The sequence below is a fragment of the Trachemys scripta genome, chromosome 3 (assembly GCF_013100865.1).
Source record: "Trachemys scripta elegans isolate TJP31775 chromosome 3, CAS_Tse_1.0, whole genome shotgun sequence".
Lineage (NCBI taxonomy): Eukaryota > Metazoa > Chordata > Testudines > Emydidae > Trachemys > Trachemys scripta.
The window spans coordinates 145,637,058-145,661,172 of NC_048300.1; the positions used below are offsets into that span (position 1 = coordinate 145,637,058).

Below are 24,115 nucleotides of genomic sequence, written 5' to 3' on the forward strand. Positions count from 1 at the left end.
CCCCACCGCAGTTTGGGAATCCCATCGCTGCGAAGCCATCTATGATCGCCTCCAAGTTTCCCAGGGTCACTACCTTTGGCAGCAGTACATCAACGATTGCCTTGGCTACTTGCATCACAACAACCCCCACGGTAGATTTGCCCACCCCAAACTGGCTCGCGACTGACCGGTAGCTGTCAGGCGTTGCAAGCTTCCAGAGGGCTATGGCCACTCGCTTCTGGACAGTCAGGGCTGGTCGCATCCGGGTGTCATTGCGCTTCAGGGCAGGGGACAGCAACTCACAAAGTTCAAGGAAAGTTCCCTTCCGCATGCGGAAGTTTCGCAGCCACTGTGATTCATCCCAGACCTGCAGCACTATGCGGTCCCACCACTCAGTGCTTGTTTCCCGTGCCCAGAATCGCCGTTTCACAGCATCAACATGACCCATTGCCACCGTGATGTCCTCGGCGCTGGGTCCCCTGCTTTCTGAGAGGTCTGTGCTACTCTCAGACTTCAGGCCATCACCGCGTTGACGTAGCCTCCTCGCCTGACTTTTCTGCATCTGCCTCAGGGCAACCTGTATGATAAGCTGCGAGGCGTTGAGAGCGGCCACAACTGCAGCGATGGTTGCAGCGGGCTCCATGCTCACAGTGCTGTGGCGTCCGCGCTGTCAATGACTTGAAAAGTGCGCGAAATGATTTCCCGCCGGCGCTTTCAGGGAGGGAGGGAGGGCGGGAGTGATGGACGGATGACGACAGTTACCCAAAAGCACCCTGGCCCCTTTTTTTTTTACCCAGAAGGCATTTGCGGCTCCACCCAGAATTCCAATGGGCGGCGGGGACTCCGGGAACTGTGGGATAGCTGCCCTCAGTGCACCGCTTCCAATGTCGACGCTTTCCCCGTTAGTGTGGACTCACAAAGTCGAATTACTGTCCTTAGTGTGGACACACACGTTCGACTTTGCAATATCGATTCCAAATATTCGATTTAAGTAAAATCGAACTACTCTCGTAGTGTAGACAAGGCCTAAGTGCCCTGTACAATCTTTTTTAAAAAATACACTGAAGCTAACAAACACATCAGTTCCACCCTCCCCCCTCAATCAAATTCAATAAGCCAGTAACAACATAAACAACAGAAATTAATTGACCCACCCCACAAATCACCAGTCTCTCACCAGCGCCACCAGGCATACCCTATACCCCTCTCCTCACAGGCAAGGGAGAAAAGATGGGTCTTACAGCACATCTTGCAAGCTAACGAAGTCTGTTATGATCTGGAGAGGAAGAAAGTTTTAGTTTGTCAAAAAAACACAGGTGCATCAGTTCTCCTTTAAAAGGGCTAGAAACATTTATTTTTGTTACGTGAAAATGACGAACTAGAAAACTGTGCCACCAACTGGCAGCTCAATCTGAACCTTGGGTGAATCTACCTGTATGAACTTCATAAACACCCAACAGCTACTATAAAGCAGTTAATTCAATTACATGCCTACCAACCTGTGCTGATTGACAATCCTTTTCCAATGCAGAAGTATTTACTATAAGGAACCAAATTTACAAGTTTAAACTCTGAAGTTTCTGCCGTCCCTCTCTCTCTCTCTCTCTCCTAGAGAATTATATACAAACGTCTCCCTGTGGTAATGCCAATAAAACACATGGCAATAAGTCGTTACAGATGTACTTGGTGCATACTTCAAGTATGTAACTTGAACCACCCAGGAAGTGCTCTAATAACCATAACTACCCAGGTGTGGCTTACTGTTGTTAGAGTCTTCAATTAATATTTTTTAAAAAATATATTTGAAGGGAGGATTTTTCATCAGACATGTTTTCACTACAAGAAGGAATGTAATAAGGAAAATTACTAGATCTACATTATTATGATGTGCCATTTCCTGGACTCTCATCTCCTCCCTTCCTCTTCAGATTCTGCATCCCTTCCCCTCCTCCAACTTCAAAATGAGCTTCCCTGCCTATTACACAAAAGACAACTGATTTACACACAGTTGGGACTGGACAGCCAGCCACAAAATGCTATCTGAAAGGGCAAGCAGGCTCATTGTAAGGGACTTGGGGAGACAAACAACAGTTTACATTGCTGCTTCTTCACCCCAGAGAATCAATCCATCTCTTGCACACAGAGTTCTTTTATAAACTCCAAGGATGAAATTGTGTGCTTTGCTTCTTAGAGGCCCCCAGAATTATTTAGACAATCCTGAGCGTCTGTCTAAATTATGCTAATCTCCTTAGGATGCCCTGTGGTTTGCAGCACTGTCCAGGACCTCCACAATGCTGTATCCCCATCCCAACACTTTTCCTGGTATGCCCCCCTATGCCAGGGTTTGCAAGGAGGTCCTCAGAGGACAGTGTCAAAGCTGTCTTTTACAGTGCCTGCACTGGGGGTATCCTCCCCCAGCCAAACACAGGGTTTTATTCCTCTCCAGCCCTTTTACCCAGGGTAGAGAGACCACACCAGGCCATAAGGATCTCAATTTAAGTATAGTATTACTAGATAATCTGCACTGAAGCCCTGTAACAGGTTCCAATTCAGCCTTTTAATGGACACCTGAATCTTAGGGTAGGCCAGTAATTTACAGTTGATGTTTCAGAGCATAATGGATGTGCTGGGGGGGAAGGGAATAATTCCCATTTGGGTTTAGTAATTTGAAGAGTGCTAACAGCGGAGCTTGAAAAAGTAGCAACCAATTCCTTCCCCCAGCCCAGCCTCACTTAAATGTTTACTTCCATCACTAAATTTCCTTTCTCTACCCCCATGTAGATCCTCCATAAATTCCCTTTCCCAAGAGCCTGCTCACTGCTCTCTCATTTGTCTATATTAGACTTACTAGAAAACCATTTCCCCCCCAATGTCTGCCATTCTGAATGCACATATTTTGGCAAATTCACAGCTTGCATTTTCCTCCCTCTCCACCAGCAAACAGAGTGACATTAAAGAATTCATCAGCATCATACTTGCTCAGCCCCTGAGAGAAGAGATAGGCCTGGCTCATTATTCTCTGACTTTTAGCAAACACCAGAGAAAATAGCTTCTAAAAATGCCTGCTGTCACCAACCTTGAGCTGCACTTAGAAAAGCATTGAAAGCCAAGGCAGCACTCTCTGGAGCACAGATGTCCCTTACATGGAATACTGTTCAGACAGACAGCACGCCTGCTCTTCAAGGGAAGTGTCACACCTGAAGTACAACCACCCTTCTCTTTATAATAATGTTCAGCATCCTCAACAATAATCTCTAGTAATTACTACTGTTGGAAAGAGACCAATACCAGATGCTTCAATAGCAACCCTCCATTAGGCAGATGTGGGACAATCTGCCCTCAAACAGATCTTCTCTTGACCTCTAACTATTAGAGACTGGGTTAAACTCTGCAGCAGGAGGTTTAATATTTCCAAAAAAATGTTATAGTTAATTATAACAAATGAATATTCTTGATGGCCATATAAATAGCCAATTCCTTTTTAAATCTTAAGACCTTGACATCAACAACTTTCTGTGGTAGTAAGTTCCATGGTTTAATTATACATATCAAAATCACTTTCTTTTGTCAGTTTTTGAGTTTTCCACCTTTTAATTTCCACTCAAGGTCCCTTTTCTCTTTTGTTATCAGAAAGGGAGAACAGAAGTTACTGAGTCTAGCTTCTCTACACCATTCACTATTTTATATATTTTTACCATGACCCCTCTTATTCCTCTCCACTTTAAGGTGAACAATCCCAGTCTTCTCAATCTCTTCAAATGTGATATTTTCATGCCCTTGATCGTTGTCACCTTCTCTGAAACCCCTCTAATTCTGCATTATCCTCTTTAAGATAGGGTGAGCAGCAAAGTACAGTCTCCAGATGAGGCTGCATTGTTGATGTATATAAAAGCATAATATTATTTTTGTTTCAGTCACCATCCCATTCCTTATGCAACATAACATCTTGTTTGCTTTTTTGACCACAGCAGCACATTAAGCAGAGGTCTTTATTGAGTTCTCCACAACGCCCAGCTCCCTTTCTTGAGCAGATACAGTTAATTTGCCCAATCATGCTAACCATTCACCTAGCTTCTTTAGTTGCGTCTGAAGTTCACCACACTCCTATTTGATCCTGACTAATTTAAATAACTTTATGCCATCTGAAAATGTTGCTACCTCGCTACTCATCGCTCTTCTAGTTCATTCATATATTTAGGTTTGGAAGGATGAGATTTTTTAGTCGCGGTCAGTAAACATCAATTTCACCATACACACAACAAACCAAAATATATATATTTCCATCGATAATATAGGCAAAGTAAGAAAATTGCTGCTAGAGAATTTATTGAAGTTTTATTTAAGGATTTTACTTTGTATATTTTGACATTCAATGTTAACAATATGTTTTCTCAGCTATAAAGCCTGAGCTCTTTGAATCTCAATGTCTATTGTCATTAAATAATTGTCTGACCCACACTACTGATCCTCCCAAAATTTCCTGCAACTGTGAAAATTTAAATTGATAAAAATACAAAAAAAAAAAAACCTTAGAAATAAATACAGATGTTATGTCAATTATTCCAAGCTTAATTGTATTAAACATGGGGACCTAATACATAACCTTTTACAATGATGAAAAATTACAAATTAATCCTACTCTTTGCTTGCTGTCTTCAACCCAGTTTTTAATCCATGACAATACTTTGTCTCTCACCCCATAACTACTTAACTTCTTTACTAGCCTCTTGTGTTGAACGTTGTTAAAGACCTTTTGGTAGTCTAAATAAATTTAGTAAATGCTCTCTTATCCACTGACAGATTCAAAGAATTCTAACAGATTAGAGACAATTTTATTTTGCAGAATCTCTGTTGGTTAGACCTGATCATATCATGATCTTCCAGATGTTTTGTTATTCTGTTTTTAATTATTTTAAACAATTTGACAGACACGGATGTAGGGTTTACTAGTCTACATTCTCTGGGTCAACATTGGAGCCCTTTCAAATATAATTACAATAATTTCTGCTTCTCTACTGCATCTCAGCATGTATTTTAGAAACTAGCAGCAGACCAAACAAGCCAATTGTACCTCAGTTGCTCCTAGTATTCTTCCTCAACTATAATATTAAGTATTGAATCTAAAAGATGAAACATGCATAAAAAGTCGAGGGAAAATTGCTCAAATGGTTTTCAATATTGTATAATTTTGTGGGACAACCATCTATAAAAATTAGACACTCAAAACACATCAGTTTTAATTTTAGTGCAATTTATTAAAAGGTTTAAATATTACATATTCCATACATTGAATATAATTTCAAAAACTAAGGTTTTTATTCATTAATATCCATAGAAGATAACAAATGATATTGCATGCTTCTGAAAATATTTTGCCCTTCAGATGTTTTCAGTCTTACAGTTATCTAGACTACTTTCATTAAATATTTACTTAAGAAGAGCTGAAATATCAGATTTCAGGTTTTGAGACCTTTATTAGATGTGTCTGTACAATGCTAGCTGATAACTGTCATACGGTATTTTACACCCACATTACAGCAGCTATTTGTTTTTATTATCAGATACAAACCTTAAAAAAAAAAAAATCTTTAAACTATTACCTATGTTGATGCAATAAAAACAAAGGAACCGAACCAAGCCCTAACCTTTTATGCACTATGGTACATAATTTCCCTATGAACTGCTTTCCTCATGGAATGATTACAAATATTCCAACCACATGCATCTGACATTTGTTATGAACTTTTTGACAGATTTACACAATTATATAAATTTCCACTCAGTTCAAAAAATTCTGTCTTCATAGTTCACAATATCAGAGGGGTGGCAGTCTCTCTAATCTTTCTATATTCACAAAAACAACGAGGAAGTCCCGGTGGTACCTTAAAGACTAACAGATTTATTTGGGCATAAGTTTTTGTGGGTAAAAAACCCACTTCTTCAGATGCGTGGAGTGAAAATTACAGGATGCTGATCAGGTGGTTCCTCAGTTTCTTTGAGAGCGTGTGGCACAATCTCTAACCATAGTCAGTGTAGTATGTCGATTGCAATGGATTTTTTACCTTCAGTCCATTTGGTATGATGTCCATCTGTTTACAATCGGAGAGGAAGATGATATCTATCTGTATCTGTGCGAGTTTTTTCATGAAGTTGATGGATTTCCAATAGGGCTAAATTCAGCTAGTGCACGTCTGCGGATCAGGAATGGTAACATACAAAAGCCAGTAGGAGAACACTTCAGTCTCCCTAGACACTCAATAACAGATTTAAAAGTAACCATTCTTCAACAAAAAACCTTCAAAAACAGACTTCAAAGAGATACTGCTGATTTAAACTTTGCAAACTTAACACCATCAATTTGGGCTTGAATACGGACTGGGTGTGGCTGGATCACTACAAAAGCAATTTTCCCTCTCTTGGTATTGACACCTCCTCTTCAATTATTGAGAGTGGACCACAGCCACCCTGACCTAATTGGCCTTCAACACTGGTTCTCCACTTGTAAGGTAACTCTCTTCTCTTCATGTGCCAATATATATTTATGCCTGTTTCTGTAATTTTCACTCCATGCATCTGAAGAAGTAGGTTTTTTTACCCATGAAAACTTATGCCTAAATAAATTGGTTAGTCTTTCAGGTGCCACCGGACTCTTTTTTTTTTAATAGTTCACAATAGGTTTTTTAAAAGCCAGCTTTAATTCTGGAGAAAGATGGAAACTTTACTTTTCACTTCATTTTTTGTCTGTCTTTTGATCAGTCATTACCACAGATGCCCATTCTACATAACCAATTTATTGGTTCTGGGGAAAAATATTATGTTAATGGTATGGTTATCCATACTGTCTGAAAGTTGCAGAGACAATATCTCAACACAAGAAAAACTTACTAGTAAAATAAAAAATCCAAGGCCAACCACTGTGTGCCAAGTTTCAACAGAAGCAAAATGATAGAACATTAGAGTATTTTTATTAATTTCACAGAATATTTTTTTTAATCTTGAAGTGTAGCCCTACTCTGAAAACTCTTAAGTAAAAATTGTCGTCTTACTCAACAGCTCTATTCTTGGTGTTTGTTCATAATTAAGGCTAAGATTTTGTCACTGTTATTTTTAGTAAAAGTTATGGACAGGTCATGGGCAATAAACAAAAATTCACAGAGCCCATCACCTATCCCTGGATAACCTGGCTGCAGCCCCCAGTGGAAGCACAGCCTCTTGCTGAAGCTGCAGGGCTGGGACACAGCGGGGAGTGTGCAGCCCCAGCTCTGGAGCTGCCTACAGCTTAGGAAGCCAGTGGAAGCCACAGGGCTGGGTTGCACGGCTCTGGCTGCAGCCGCGGGACAGGGGAGCACAGCCCAGCTGCAGTCCCTCCACACCCCCCACAAACCACAGGTCAGGGGCTGCAGGGTCCTGATTCCAGCAGGGAAGGGGCACACAGTCCTGCCTCTAGCCCATTTGTCGTCTTACTCAACAGCTCTATTCTTCAGAGGTCTGGTAAAGTCACGGAATCCGTGAATGCCATGACTTCTGAGACTAAATAGTCACCTTATTCATAATGCCCCTCTGCCATGTACATTGGCCAAACCGCAAATACGCAAAAGAATTAATGGACACAAATCTGCTATCAGGAATCATAACATTCAAAAACCAGTAGGAGAACACTTTAACCTATCTGGTCATTCAATGACAGACCTGCGGGTGGCAATTTTGCAACAAAAAAGCTTCAAAAACAGACTCCAACGAGAAACTGCTAGCTTGAATTGATATGCAAACTAGATACAATCAACTTAGGCTTAAATAGAGACCAGGAATGGCTGAGCCATCACAAACATTGAATCTATCTCACACTTCTTATCAAACGGTCTGTACTGGGCTATCTTGTTTATCACTTCAAAAGTTTTTTTTCCTCTTACTTAATTGGCCTCTCAGAGTTGGTAAGACAACTCCCACCTTTTCATGCTCTCTGTATGTGTATATATATCTCCTCAATATATGTTCCATTCTATGCATCCGAAGAAGTGGGCTGTAGCCCATGAAAGCTTATGCTCAAATAAATTTGTTAGTCTCTAAGGTGCCACAAGTACTCCTGTTCTTATTCATAATATTTACTTACCATGGTGAAAAAGTGTGTAGTACATCAGGGTTCTCAACCTTTTTCTTTCTGAGCCCCACTCCCACCCCCCAACATGTTATAAAAACTCAATGGCCCAGCTGTGTTGCAACAACTTTATGCATATAAAAGCCAGAGCCGGTGTTAGGGCAAGCAAGACTACGGCCCAAGGCCCCACACCACAGGGGGTCCCGCAAAGCTAAGTTCCTCAGGCTTCAACTTGAGCCTCAGGTGGCAGGGTTCAAGACCCTAGGCTTCAGCCCCACATGGTGGGGCTTCGGCTTTCTGCCTTGGGCCCCAGTGAATCGAACACTGGCCCTGCTTGGCGGTCTCCCTGAAACCTGTTCGCAGCCCTCCAGGGGGCCCAGACCCCAGGTTGAGAACCACTGTACTACATTTTGTTCCTGCTAACGCTGCAGATCCCAATACATCTGTGAAAATGGAAGTCAGAATCTGTTCTGTTTCAGGAATCAATTATCATCCAAGTACAGTTCTTGGTGCAGTGCAAGACAATACAATTTTGGGTTTACTCCCCAGGCAGGAATGCACTGGAGTGCTGGGCAATTCCTTAGCTGAAGCCTTCCCATGCAGTACTGATTTCAGTGTCTGTGTCTTTCTGCAGCTGGGTGTGTCCCTACCTGTGTGTGTGCTAGAGATGGCTTGAGGACCTGGCTTAGCAGGACAGGGTGAGGGGGCCCAGGCTGGTGGAAGAGGTGGGCTCAGTGGTACCCCAATACATCAGGTGGCACTCGGAAGGGCAGGGCAAGCCGTCACACTGTTATTGAAATTTATAAGAATATTAGTCTCAGAAAAATAGCTTGATCCCAGCACAGAACAGCTAAGGACAGCAGAGGAATGATACAATGTGCATGTGTTCCCACAAACCAATACATAGCTGGCAGGTCTAATTTTAGAAAATGTAAATGGGGGGAGGGCGAGGAGAATGAGACTGACAGACGTCAGTTAATCCAGAAACCAAAAGGAAAAAGCAATAGAAAACAGAAGATGCAACAACATCGTCATCCTGTGGGACATGTAGACAACACTATTAGCACTGCAGCAGAAACGTACAATACACTAGAGGATCACTCAACTCTCTGAACACCTTCCAGTAACTAAACCCACCTGCATGGGTACAGAAGTAGTGTTAGGCTTAAAGTGATCAGCAAATATTATTAGGGAAAAAATGGTAACTTTCAATGACTCCATAAAGCTAAAGTTGCATCCGAAGAAGTGAGGTTTTTACCTACGAAAGCTTATGCCCAAATAAATGTTAGTCTTTAAGGTGCCACCAGACTCCTTGTTGTTACCATAAAGCTAAGCATACATGTATCTTATTAAATTCCTTGTCCACATAGAGACATCTAAATGAAGCGTGTTACAATCACTAAAATACCTGTTTTAATATTTTTAATCCTTGTACCCTGTCATCTGAATGCTGGGTATGTTTTGAAATTTCCATGTAAATTTAAGATTAGAGCGGCTGAACTTGCTGCTCACAAATATGCAATCTCTCGTTAAAAATGGCTACTATACTGACTCGACTGCACTCGCACTAGCCAGGATCCTGGAGGTTGTGAATAGATGTGGGTCCATACAAATATTTCCTTAACTCTATGCAAGCCTGAGAGCAAAGTAGAGTCAGAGCAGTTGACAGATGAGCGAGACCGAGCTCTGAGTTATCAGTCAAGAGCAGGATTTGCTCAGCGATAACATAAATATAAACAATACTTGTAATACTCGTAAGACTGTGTTCGCCCATGTTTTCTAAGTACTTGATTTAACCCTGTGAGCATCAAAATTTTTGAGCACAGACCAAGCTCCAGGCAATCTATAAAAGTAGGTAGCTTAGTTTTACTTCAAAAAGCTGCTGCCACTTAATCAAATAACCACCGCCCTACCCGATATAAGCAAGATTTGCAGACCTGCCAGATTTATTGCTTTAGTGCTATTGGGTGTGTACTTCAACATATAAATTTCACTTGGTTCAAATTTTCTGGATTTCAACCAATTAACTAAAAAAAAAAAAAAAAAAAAGAGAGACGCCCACTATAGTAAATGAAATAATCCACCATCAGATAAAACTATGCCTTTAACAAAACTGAATTGTTCATTTAACTTCATTTTTGCAAAATAGGTTCAGCAGGATCATTTGTGAAATGTTGTTTTAGAAAATGACAGATAGCACAGAATTTCTCTTTTCATTCAATATTAAATAAAACTGTACAGGTATGCCAAGGTGCTATTTAGCAAATTACTGTTTAAGGGTTCAAGCCCACTGCAACTAAAGTCAATGGGAATTTTTCTATTAATTTCAATAATTTTGGATTGGGCCCTGAAATAGACACACTTACTGTTCACTCGCCTTTCCTGCTCCTAACAGGAAAAGTTTGCTCCACTGAGAAGTCAGTCACTTTGTCTAGATCAATTATTTCTATCGGTATGGTGAGGGTTTTGTTACACTAGATGAACAATATGTACGTCAAGTATATGCATATAAATGTAATTTTTATGCATAATCATTAATAGTTAAATATGATAAGTAATTCTACTGCAAATGAAAAAGCCCAAGAATTTATAGCTTCATCTGGATATTAAAAAATTATAAATTTAAGAACTCCTGACAACCAGAGAAGACTGCTTAGTCCATCATGCCAGCTCCTTTTAGCTTTCCACATAACACAGGCACATTCAACTTCTTCAACAGACCTTTAATTCAATAGCAATTCTATTCCATATGTTCATTATATCCCTATACTATTCTCTACTGTCAATATAGTTAAGTTAGAGAGACAAGGTGGGTGAGGTAATATCTTTAAACTACCAACTTCTGTTGGTGAAAGAGACAAACTGTGTAACTCGAGAGCTTTTCTTCAGGTTGGTCCAATAGAAGATATTACCTCACCCACTTTGTTTCTTTAGTATCCTGGGACCAACATGGCTACAACAACACTGCAAACTACAATGAAGTGTCTGTCAGTTCTTCGTTATAAACACATTTATTCAGGACTCAGCTATCAGTATTTACTACAAGCTGGCACAAAGAAATGTAGCTTTTAAAACAACAGGAATGCAAGCACAAAGCTGCCACATTTCAACATCGTATACAAACTTAATATCTCTTAATATCTACATTTTTATTAAGGTGTAAAATCACATCACTACAAAACAATGAAAATGACAGCAGTTTGACATTATAGAAATTATACTTATTTTAAATAAAGTGGCTTTTTCTAGACATGCTGGAGATGTTACTATAAGAGATATGATGATGTATTTAATATGAATTGGACATGCAAGTCCACACAGGTCTAAAATAGCCTTCTGGTTCAATCCTATGGATTTAATCCATGACAATCACATTGATTCCATATAGCTTCACACTTTGAATTTTGACACAAGTTTACCAGCTCAATTAACAGTGTCTTCATTTTTTCATTTTTCCTCGGGTCTTCCTCCTGATTTTGCAATTTTATAACAAATTTCATAATGAAGCAGCAACTGTACTTCTACTAAGGTCTGGTCTACACTTAAAAGTTACATCAACCTAGCTATGCCATTCAGGGTTGTGAAAAATGTTGTGCCCTGAGTGCCGCAGTTCCATTAAATAACCCCTAGTGTAAACACAGGTCGGTCAACAGAAGAATTCTTCCATCACCGTAGCTACCACCTCTCAGAAAGGCAGATTAACTACACCCCTAGAAAAACCCCTTCCATCAACATAGGAACGGTCTATACTACAGACTACTGAGGCACAGCTGTAGCACTGGAGCTGAAGGATATAGTCACGTTAAAGTTTATTTTACCATATTAAAACAAACATTTTAGATTATGAAAGATTTTACATTTCACTATCTGATATTTTTATTGTGGGTTTATTCTCTCAATTTGGATAATGAAATTAAATCAGTTTGTAAACAAAAGTGAAACTGTCATGTTCGCTTTCTGGATCTTATTCATAGGCACAGTTCTGCAGTGTCTGAATAGCAAACACTACAGGAACAAAATTGTTTTTAAAAAAAAATCCAGTGGAAGCTTTAAAAAATATCATAGAAACATTCCTATTGTTCTTAGGTTTTACCAACCTTATTTCCTTCTGAAAAACTAAATTATAGATGGAATTTAACCTGAGTATTTCTCTTTACGCTCTGTTAATTTTTGCAGTAAAGGAAAACTTGACTCCGTTCTCAACCTTTGTACTCTGATCACTGAAGAACAAGTTCATAGGCTATTTTATAGCCTAATAAATTCAACTGAATTGTCAGAAATTAACTCATTCCCCAGAAAGTTCTTTACCCTGAATGAGTAATCCAAGACACTTATTTTAAATAATGACATACGCTTACTCTCACCTTTGACAAAAACAGTGTGGGTTGATACATTCTATCAATAACAGTTACCTAAGTAATAAGTAACAAACATCCTTTCATCTAGTCTATTAATTTAGCCATTTCAAGTTTTTACAGGTATCTGGTAATATTAGGATTTACTAGTTAAGAATCCATCGGTCAAGCATGAGTAAGCATCTACAATAGATAGGATATACTGTGCATTGTATTCCAAGTAATGGTTGATTAATTGTGCAGTGAAAGAACATTTTTATTAAACTTTGTTCTGCTTGAAAATTAATGTGGAGATACAGAGCTTAGAAGTCAGCATTTAGATAGTGTAAATCATTTTTGAGAAAGTGATGAGCACAAAGTAATCAAACCTGCAAAAGGGCAAAAAGCTTCAACAGAAAGTATGCTTTTTGCAGTCCTGATTATGTCCTTAGACCGGCTGATACAAAACCTTGCTTCGTGCACACGAGGAGTCTTTACTTTGTATAGTTGTACTCACACAGAAATGTTTACTCTTTTGAAATGGAGACAACAATAGTCCAAATGAAACCCAGTGTAATTTTAGCATTTACCTTAGCAGCAATTGTATAAGAATAAGAAAACACCACAAGAAGGAATTTCTGAGTGAGAGGATTAAAATGACATTTTCACTGCACTTTATCTGTATGTATGCACAGTAAAAAAAGTTCTCACTGTCAGAAGAAGAAAAAAAAAAAACACCCTGCCAGGAAAAGTCTACCTTCTTCCAGATGAATCCCTGAGCTCTCCCTTTCAATTGCTTAAATCTTCAAATACATAATTTAGAGGCCCCAGCATGAGACCTTGACTCTTTAACTACTGTGTAGGAGCTCAGGATGTGTCTGAATACTTGGGACTCATGGCTAATTTTGCCCTTCTATTTCTCCTTCCCAATTAATTGGCAGACTGTATGTTTATTTAAAGAAAGGTGTGGGAGCTGAGAGAGCTACTGTACACCACGAAAATACAAGAGAGAATTGGCTACTCTCCTCCTGACGTTCAACCTCTTTAACCTTCCAATTTTTAAACCTCTCTAGAAAAGCATTTACTCTATATTGGATATAACAGGGAATTTCGAGAGTCGCACGTAAGTCAGTCTGATGAATAGCTTTTCTACAGCTGCTGGGGTAAGAGACTTGCACCCTACGAATAATGCTCTGGACACGGACACTCACAATCTGATTTGGAAACTTTTCTAAGCATCAGCTCACCCAGAAAGTTCCCAGAACCTCTCACTCCCTTCCCAGCCCGACACGCTGCGCGCCCCTAGGTCCGGCTAACGCTTCCCCGGGGCTGTTCCCAGCACGACGCCCTGCCGGGCCGCTTTACATCGCCTGCGTGTGTTTGGCTCCAGCATTTCTCCCCCCGACAGGTGCGCGCCCCCAGCTCTCCCCGGCAGCGGGGCTCCCGCTGCGACCACCCCGCAGTGGTCGGGGGCCGGCTCGCGGCCAGCACGCAGTCAGCGGAGCGGCCCAGGCGAGCCGGGCACCGGGAGAGGGGGCAGGAGAGACCCCGAGGCGGGCGGCCAGCGGGAGCCGGACCCCAGCGCCCTAGGGCGGGGGAGTGGTCGGGACCAGGGACCCCAGTGGGCCGGGGTGGCCCCAGGGGCTGCCTGGGAGGGCAGAAGAGCCCGGGAGGGGGGTGGCGAGCCGAGGGCCCGGGCCCTGCCGCGGAGCTCTCCTGCCCGGGGAGCCTGGCCCCGGCCGGCCGCTCCTGCGCCGCGCTGCCCCGGTTACCTGCCGCCGCCGCCGCGCTCTGTCCCCAGCTGATGCCGCCGCGGCCCCGGCGCCGCTGCAGCCCCGCCCCGGAGCCGAGTCCAGGGAGGTGCCGCAGACGTCAGCGCTACGGAGGGGGAGGCGCGTCTCGACCCGGCCCGGCCCGGCCCAGAGCGCCCGTCATGGGGACTCCCCCCCGCCGGTCTGCGGCTCATCACAGCCCCGGTCCTCTCCTCCGCCGGCCGGCGCCTGCCCGGGGCCACACCGCTGGGAACCCGGCCCTGAGACTGGGGCTGAGTCCGGGCGCTCCAGGCACCGGCCTGGTTACCTGCAACCCCTGGGCCCTGCTCGAGCCTGTCCTGACTGTCAGGGGGGAAATGACCCTCCCTGTGTCACCCTTTAGCCCTGATTCCTACTCCTGGCTCAGGCTCTGCCTTGCTTTGTGACCTAGTGTCTGGCCAGGGAGTTGAAGGGGTGGGGGTTACCTCCACCCAGCTAAGTGCTAACATCCTGCTGGTGTAGTGATAACTGGTTATTTGCAACAGGAGTGAAAATGGCATGGAAAAGCCAGTTGCAAACAGTACGTCTACATTGCACTGGGTGGGAGGTGTGATTATATTGGGTGTAGACATACCCAAGACAGCTTGAATCTAGCTGGTTCTGTAGTGAAGTCAGGGCACAATGGGCATTGGCCTGGGCTGGCCACACCAGTAAGTACCCAGGGTCCTGGGTAGGCTTGCACAGCACATGCTGCTATGGCTTCACTGCTGTCCCTAATCAGGCTAGTTTGGGTACATCTACACAAGCTACAATCACAGCTTGGATTCATTGTAGACATATCCCAAGATTTTACCACGTTAGCTAAGAAGTGGTAACCTTTTTTCCTAGTGAAAATAAGATCTCTGCCTCTGTTTTCTCCTATATGCAGTGTTCTTGTGCAGTTGGTCCCAGGATATTAGAGAGACAAAAGATATTACCTCACCCACCTTGTCTCTCTGTTTTCTCTTATCTATTTAGGCCCTGATGCTTCAAAGTCTTAAAATGCTTAATTTTACACACTGTGGGTAATGCCATTTAATTCAGTATCCACAGTACAGAAGATTATGAACGTGCCTTTGTCTATACTTGAAAGTTAATTTGGACTAAGGTAGTGTGGGAATTCTAATTGCAATAGTTATTGCTGAATAACTCCATGTGTGGACATACTTATTCTGGAATAAGAGAGCTTTATTACTGTTTAGCCTTTGTAAATTCTTCACAGCGGGGACTGTCTCTTAGGTCTGGTCTACACACAGTTTTTGTACTGATCATTTTACAGATGTGATTTTTCTTCTAATCAATGTCATTATATTGGTACAACCCTCCCTCATCCCTCCCCCCCCCCCCCGTGTGGATGCAATTATACCAGTATAAATGTGTGTTTACAAGTATGGCTTATTCCCATCCCAGAATGGAAATAAGCCACGCTTGTATAAACATATTTTTACCAATATAACTGCATCCACATTAGGGACATTGTGCCATGCTGACTATACCAATATAGGCTATAGTTAAAGCAGTTCAACTTTGTTTTGTAAACAAGGCCTTATTGAGTGTTGGTACAATGCCTAACACAGTGGGGTTCTGATCTCAGTTGGAGTCGCTAGACACTATTGTAGTACAAACAATAATTTAAATGATTAAAACTGAACAATTAAAATACATATTTTTCTTTTGACTATTTATTCCTTTGTTTACTATTTGCTTTTTGCTCAGCTCCATCATTGAAATTTACCAGACACTTCACTTTGCAGTCAATTTCAACTCAATTTCAGTTGAAATTCTGACACTAATACAAGGTTGCGACATTTAGACTGAAAATATTTCAGTTTCAGTATTTCTTAATCTTTTTAAAGATTTTATTGAATCTTTTAAAATTAACTATTTTTTTAAATGAAAATAAATGTGGGGACTCAACTACTTGGCTGTGTTCCTTTAATGTGAAAGATTTGTTTACTAGTTTCCATACATAAGAGGCGATAGAAGTGCTACTTCTTCCTTAATATCTCCAAGAGCTAGCCTTTTCTTTCCCTTCCCCAGCCAAATCTCTTATTCAGGCCCTCAATATATTCTGCCTTGACTCCTAAAACATCCTGTTTTCTGAAATTCCCAAAACACACATTGCCCCACTTCACACAAGATGTAACCACTAAAATAATTTTCCTCGCCTGCCCATGTGATCATGTCACTCCTGTCTTTGAATGTCTCCACTGGCTCCCCATATGTTATTGCATCAGATTTAAACTTCTTTTCTCCACCTTGAAAGTCCTACATAATTCTGCCACTCCCTAATTGAGTTTCGCGTTGCTTCCTTGCCCTCCATTCCAACCTTCTCAACTTTGTCCACTCATTCATCAGCTTCTCCCACAATCACCTCCATGCCCTCTTCTACACAGTGCTATGTGAATAACATGACCAGCCTGAGCTTATTCTCCAAACCTGTACATTGTCCTCCCTAAGTCCCTCAAAAACCCACTTCTATTATACTGCTAGAGAGAGTCTAATTAATTTGTATCTAATAATTCGCTATTCTCTTTCTACTAACTTCTATATCTTTCTGTCTTTAGACTTGGCAGATTAGGACCATTCTGTCCTTAATGTCTGAAAAGCTCCCAGAACATTGTAAAAATACAAATATATTTTATATATATGTAAATATACAAAAATAAATAATTGCAAAGTAATAGTCTTCAAACTGTATTTTACCCTTAAGAGCTGATGTTTAGCCATGCCTATTGCTAGCCTCTATCCTAGGAGAATTTAAAGGAACCCCTTTCCCTCCCCCAGGATTTTTCCAAAATAAGTATTGTTATTTATTTATATAGGACCAACACTGTACTAGACACTTTATGGACAATACGAAACGAATGTGTTGTGTATGATTAAAAGTGGGTGCTTAATCATGCAGCTTGGGCGGAGTACAGCTGGAGCTAAATCCTGTGTCCTGACTAACATTCTCTGTGTCAATAAAACAAGTTCTGAACAAGTTGGTTTTGTTCTCTTGGTCACTACATGTGCATGTAAAGTGCCAGTTTCAGTCAGCAGCTGCATAGCTGACATGCCCATTCTGCAATAATTGCAGAGTTTGAATTTTGTCTGTTTGACCCAAGTGGTGGAGGGCATGGATCACACTCCCTGTCAGTAGCTGGCCCGGGCCTAAGAAACTAAGGATCCAACCAGCAGACCAAATTCACGTGCCACCTGAGGCACGTTGTGCATACACTAAGAAGACCCAAGTGGCAGGAAGTGAGGTTCTACACACCTCCACTTTATCCCCTGAAAGTATGTTAGCAATAAACAGCAGCTGGGGCTGTTCCATTTCATGGCATGTCTAGAAGAGGAGAGACACCAGAAATGCTGGTGCTGTGATTGAATTCTAGAAGACTCAGGTTTCACAACTTTTCACAAGATGGCAAAGTTACAAGTATGCACACTCCTCAAAACATTCAGTACATCTTTTCAAATTTAATTGTTCCTTCAAGTGTCACTGCACGTTTATTTATTTATTTGATCTCAATGGAAATTTACACGAGTAATTGCTAATACAGTAGAATAGGCTGGTGACCACTTGTGACTGCTATTATCAATGAGACTTCTAATTTATGTAAATATAATCATCTTTGCTGTTACCTTTTTCCCCAACCCACCTTTATATGTAAGTTTATTCTTGTTACATCTGCTCTTAATCTGAAATTATGAGTGATAAAGGGCAGGGACAGTCTTTGTTTTATTTATTTGTATAGTATTTTGAACAACGAGGGCCTCTAGGTGATACCACAATGCAAATAATAATAATTTCACTCAATATTAGGGTGGAAGAATCAGGCACTTTGTAAGTGCCAGTTTATAATGTGCTTAGAGTGGGCGACACAGCACAGATTAAGGGAAGGAATAGAAGACTGCTCTTTCAAATGGCTGTTTATGCCTGGGGCTGTTTTGCCAATGAGAGTGGGACTGGACTATTAGAATTTATCCCATCCTTTGCAATATTCCACTATAGGTATGGAGTAGAGTTGGGGAGAATGTGAAATAAGACAGCTATTAATACTGCAGAACACTTCTGTGTCAAATACAACCTTTTATGTTTGGACTGTACATAATTTTAAAAACATGATTTTTCAACATGGCAGTTCATTTGGATTTTTATGGACAACTTTATTTGGCATCATTTAAAATAATTAAGAGTTTGAGTAAATTACAATATTTTTACGTTTCTAGGGCATTGGAGTGGCACTTCTCATTTAAAGCATTACCCTTTGGGACAGTATTTGTAAATTCTATAAGGGCCTAATATTGTTTTCCATTTGCAAAACATACACAGATATGGGTAATTATTATCTAGGGGGAAAACCTGTGTATTTGTGAAAGGAAAACTGAGTTAAATATAAATGTGCTGAATAGTTAAACTCTGTCATAACAGAAACAAGATACATAATGCCAGGAAATCATTCAACAAAATGTATTTAAAGTATATAAATCACTCAAGTCCATTCTCTCTTGGAGAGGGTTTCTTTTCCCATAAAATTAAGGAAAGTGAAAAAATGATAGTAGCTGTACTTTGGAACTTTAGGATAAATGGTCCTGAAACAGAGAGGAAAAGTTTGCAGTTACCGCCATTGCTACAAGGAAATATCTATAGAAAAGTATGTGAGAGTTAAACATTCTCAGACTGCTGATAAAAAAAAAAAACCACAAGTGTGAACACACTATATTATTCCAGTCAGTAAACTGAAGTTTATTTTCTGTTTGGAACAAATGATTTTTTATTATAATATACTGGATCACTAATATTTGACCTTGCATACCTACTGGGGACTATGGCATCAAATTTATTTTATTTATTGACTATTTTATTTAAATTTTATATAAAAACATTTCTTCAATTTGTTGTGGAATTATTAGTATCAATGATTTACAAAGAAACACAGTCTGGAAGATGAATGCAAATAGTTCTCTTGAAGTGAACCTTGTAAGGGATAATTCAGTTAATGGATATTGCCCTATTAAATGGATACATTTTGTGATAGGTTGAGTTAAACATTTGAAAAACTGCTGTTGCATCTGAATGCAGGATGCAATGCTGGAGAGAGTATCTTCATGACCTTAAGTTCCATTTCCTGGTTAGAGGGAACAGATCTATCTAGTCTCGCTCTTTCTCACTCAGGTAGTTCTAAAAATAATCCAGGAAATAGTAAAGTGAAGTTTGTTCTCTAACTCTGTCAGATTCCTTCTTTTAGAGGAATATCCCCACACAAGCTGAAATTTGGGTGGAAGAATTTTGACCCATAAACAAAGAAAAAAAATGAAGAAAAGGACAACATAATTCTTTTAAACTCTTACCTTCTTTTCTGACCATGCCATGGAGACAATGGCAAGAAGCATTTCAAACATAATTAATAGAAGAGATTGAATGAAGCTACAGAACTTGGGTCTAAATAGAGATTTCGCCAAACAATGGAAGGTAGTGACGTGCCGAGACTGGGGGGTTGGCAAGACCCATTTTCGCTTTACAGCAATTTCAGGAAATGAATATTTACCAGAGATAGATATAGTTTAATGGCTAGCTGGGTGGAAGTAATATTTACATGTTAGCATCCAGAATGCTTGTATCACAACAACAGAGATTCTTCATTTAAATAAAAATGCTTAACACCTTATTCTATTACATCGGAGGAGGCACATGGAGAAATATCCATTCAAGGGTTTTATGCAAGTGGGACATGTAGGCACAATGCTCACTAAAAGGGTTCCACAATGCTTACGATTGACCAACATGGGACCATAGTGAGGAGTAAGAAATAAATCAGCACTGTCCTTGCTGCATGAATGATGAGTACTAGAAAACCCACTAGGTTCCTGTGACCATCGTAAAGGGCAGAAAGACCGTCAGAGGAAGGTAACTATAGATTTTATAAGACCATATTGGTATCAATCTGATCACCTGCTCTGTGTTATAGTGTTGATGGATTGCAATTCAAAATGGCCAAAATGCATTCAATCCAGCTCGGACCAAAGGAGTTGATTTCCTCACTGCACTGTTTAAACAAGAGATGACTCAGAATTATTGTGACAGATGTAAACAATGATTATCCTCAGAGTTTTCAGACATTGTAAAGAGCAGCATAGACCACTGTATAGTTTCATTGTATTTTGCAAGCACAACTATATTGGTAGAGCACATGAACAGATGGGTAATGAAGGACTCAATACAGCCTCCCTAGCTAGCAGATCTTGGGAGGACACCCTATATTTGCATACCAAATTGTTACACACCGTGACAGGTGTTGCTGTATTTTAATTTTTCATAAGGTGAAAATCTCACATATGATTATCCTGTCATTCAAGATCTTGACCATCCAAAGTAAATATTAATGATATCAGAAACAGCATGAACACAAAACCTATCAGGTGTACACATGTAGAAAACACAATGAATACCCCTGAAGAAGAGCTCTGTGTGGCTTCAAAGCTTGTCTCTCTCACCCACAGAATTTGGTCCAATAAAAAAGTTATTACATCATCCACCTTGTCTCTCTAATATTCTGGGACTGAGATGGCTACAACTACACTGCATACAACAAATAACATTGACATTTTCAAGTTGATGGCATAGTGAGAGGAAGTTCCTCTTCTCAAATTTTATAGAGAAAACTAAAGTACAGAAATCAGGGTCCAGAACAAATACAACTCCTTAGTGTATATTGTGAAAGGCTAAAAGGGTATTTTTTTTCTGTCATGTTATTTCAATTGAGTTATCTGAACATGTCTGAAAAGCCACTTTAAGACACAGACTAACATGTCTGTAGTCATGTTAGCTGGCCATGTTGTACCCTAGATACCACCTTAGGCTAAAACATAGCCAGCGAACACAGTTTCAAATTTGGGGTGAAATCATGTGGAAGTCAAGTCTCAGCAACCTGTTTTACTTGTTATATAACACGTAAAAGAATGATTTGCATGTACTTTATTTGGCAAAAGCTTGTTTGTACATGGATGCAGGTAAAACAGAGCAGGAAACATACAATTTCCCCCTCCCGCCCCCCCCCCAAGGAGTACAGTCACAAATTTAATTGACGCATTATTTTTTTAATGAGCATCATCAGAATGGAAGCATGTCCTCTGGAATGGTGGCCAAAGCATGGAAGGGGCATAAGCATGTTTAGCATATCTGGCATGTAAATACCTTGCCATGCCGGCTACAAAAATGCCATGCAAACGCCTGTTCTCATTTTCAGGTGACGTAAATAAGAAGCAGGAAGTAGTATCTCCCATCAATGTAAACAAACTTGTTTGTCTTAATGATTGGCAGAATAAGAAGTAGGACTAAGTGCACTTGTAGGCTCTAAAGTTTTACACTATTTATGTTTGAATGCAGTTACGTAACCAAAAAAAAATCTGTATTTGTAAGCTATACTTTCACGATAAAGAGATTGCACTTCAGTACTTGTATGAGGTGAATTGAAAAATACTATTTCTTTTGTTTATCATTTTTACAGTTTGCACTTCAGTACTTGCATGAGGTGGATTGAAAAATACTATTTCTTTTGTTTCTCATTTTTACAGTGCATATATTTGTAATAAAAATAATAATATAAAGTGAGCACTGTGCACTTTGTATTCTGTGTTGTAATATTGAAATCAATATTGAAAATGTAGAAAAACATCAAAAAATATTTAATACATTTCAATTGATATTCTGTTGTTGCGATTAATCGTGATTAATTTTTTTGAGTTAATCGCGTGAGTTAACTGCAATTAATTGACAGCCCTATTATATATGAGATCTAATACCTTGCAGAGGATGGTCCTTCCAACTTCAACACTTTTATTCATTTTTATTAGGCTATTTTACTTTTTTAAGATGTAAAATCTTTACCAGCTGGTGAGATAGGAAGATCTAAATACCTTCCCAAACAAGTCTAATACTTCATGCAAATGCTTTGTTCTCAAATTTTTTACACTGCTGCATTAAAGGTTTAATTCTTTTCAGTGGACTTTGGGTTAACCATTATATGTGGTCACACAGCTATTGCCAATTTTTGAATCCCTCTAAATGCGTCATCTTCTGACTTCTCCACATCCGTTCTGTATTCCAAGTTGTTTGTCCACATGGATTCCACTCTTGGTATGCATGCATACACTACATGCACAAAATCTAATTCTATTGGCCAGCATTGTCTGTTGGGGCTGCACCTGTACGTTAGATGTCCTCATATCCCCTCACCTGAGGGCATAAAGAGAAGAATGGGTCTAACTGTCCCTCAGTTCCTTTGCCAATACAGAATCTCCAGTTTAATAGTGGGGAAGGAAGGTTGAAACGTGATGGGTGGCACAGAGACCCTCCGGAGCTCCCAGCTGCCACAAGGGGTGAGGGGAGTTCCCACTTGCTGCAGGTGGCAGGGAACCCTCTGGAGCTTTCTGCTGTCACAGGAAGCAGGGTCCCCCCCAGAGCTGCTCAGCCATTGTGTGGGGGGGACCCCAGAGCTCTCACTCACTGAAGGGGTAGGGGACCTGGAGTCCCAGCAGCAGTTGGTAAGTTGGTACTTAACCCACCTCCCCATTTTGTCAGGGATATTTTTAGTGAAAGTCCGGGACAGGTCACGGTCTTCCAGGAATTTTTGTTTATTGCCTGTGACCTGTCCATGACTTTTATTACAAATATCTGTGACAAAATCTTAGCCTTACTCATAACCCATTTTGATAATTTTTGTTAGGATATTGCCTGACCCTTAATCCTTTCAACAAAGGCCATGATCAGGCTCAGTGTGTTCCTGAATAGTTTTGTCCCAGTAAGGTAATATGACAATGCCTTTGGTACATCATGTGTATGAAGTTCAGTGTCCTCTGGTGTTCAGACATTCTTGGGGAAGAAAATTGGTAGAGATGAATCAATTGGTTCAAATAGAGTTGTGAAAAAACCTTGGGCAGGAATTTGGGATGAGGCCTGACAGTGATCCTTATAAAACAATGTATAAGGGGGGCCTGCCATAGGAGTCTGAATTTTTCCTGCCCTTTAAACTGATGTAATGGCTACTCAAAAGGCAGCCTTCATTCATAGGTGCTATAGGGATTAGGGTTCCACCCTGTGAATACTATAGTCAAGGGGGAGAAAATACTATGTGGCCCTGAACAGGAGGGTAATATGAAGATATTGCTGCTAGAGGGACCCATATGGAACTAATAGAAAATCCAGATTGTTTCAGAACTAGTAAATAATCCAGTATTGCTGAAGTAGGTGTTGTCACAGGAGACAGCTGGTGCTGAATTGCCCAGATATTCCACTTAGCTTTATAAGTCAAGGACTTTCTGCTTTGGAGTAGAATGTTCTGAACTTCAGCTGAACACCGTTTTTTCTCTGGATGTCAATCGGCCACCATTATCCAGTCTGTTGGATGTAACAATGCTGGGTCCAGGTGTTGGATCTAACCGTTGTTCTCCACATATGTTGTTCACAGGAGGCAAAATGATTAGGGGCTGTATTGAGCGGTTTGTGAGATATGAATGCCAGAACAGCCTGTCTTGTGCCAAGGCTGTCATGATCACTGATCCAGCATCTCATCTCAGTTTCCACAGGACCCTGGGTAGTCCTTGTTGCTTGAGGCCATGTCATCCCAGGAGTCTGAGGCATGCTGTCTTTGAGAGAACTTAAAGTTCGTTGATGAGGTTCACTATAGTCTGGAATCTTCCTTGTGAAAGACAAGCTCTTGCTGAGATGGAATCTAATCTTAGGAACTCTATGCTTTGAATCAGAATCATTAAGGATTTTTCTCCATTGACTTTGAGGCCCTCTGTGGTGAAGAGTTTTATGGTCACTTGAAACAAGTTGGTCATCTTGGATGAAGTCATCATTGTGATATGGCTAGATCTGGACCCCCTCTTTTCTTAGATGAGCTGCCATGACTGCCAAGCACTTGGTG

The 24,115-nt window shown here is 40.6% G+C and overlaps 1 protein-coding gene across 9 annotated transcripts in view; it reads right to left on the reverse strand.

Moving 5' to 3' along the window:
- MYO6 (myosin VI) overlaps window positions 1-14,276 on the reverse strand; it is a 166,671-nt gene extending 152,395 nt beyond the window's left edge. For 6 of the 9 annotated variants that reach the window (XM_034766178.1, XM_034766177.1, XM_034766176.1 and 3 more), the window contains exon 1: window positions 14,187-14,267. The gene's annotated coding sequence lies outside the window, so the exon portion shown is untranslated. Of the gene's footprint in view, window positions 1-14,186 lie in introns of all 9 variants that reach the window. The other 3 variants (XR_004645196.1, XM_034766181.1, XM_034766179.1) reach the window with 2 other exon arrangements.
- Window positions 14,277-24,115: the final 9,839 nt, after the last annotated feature.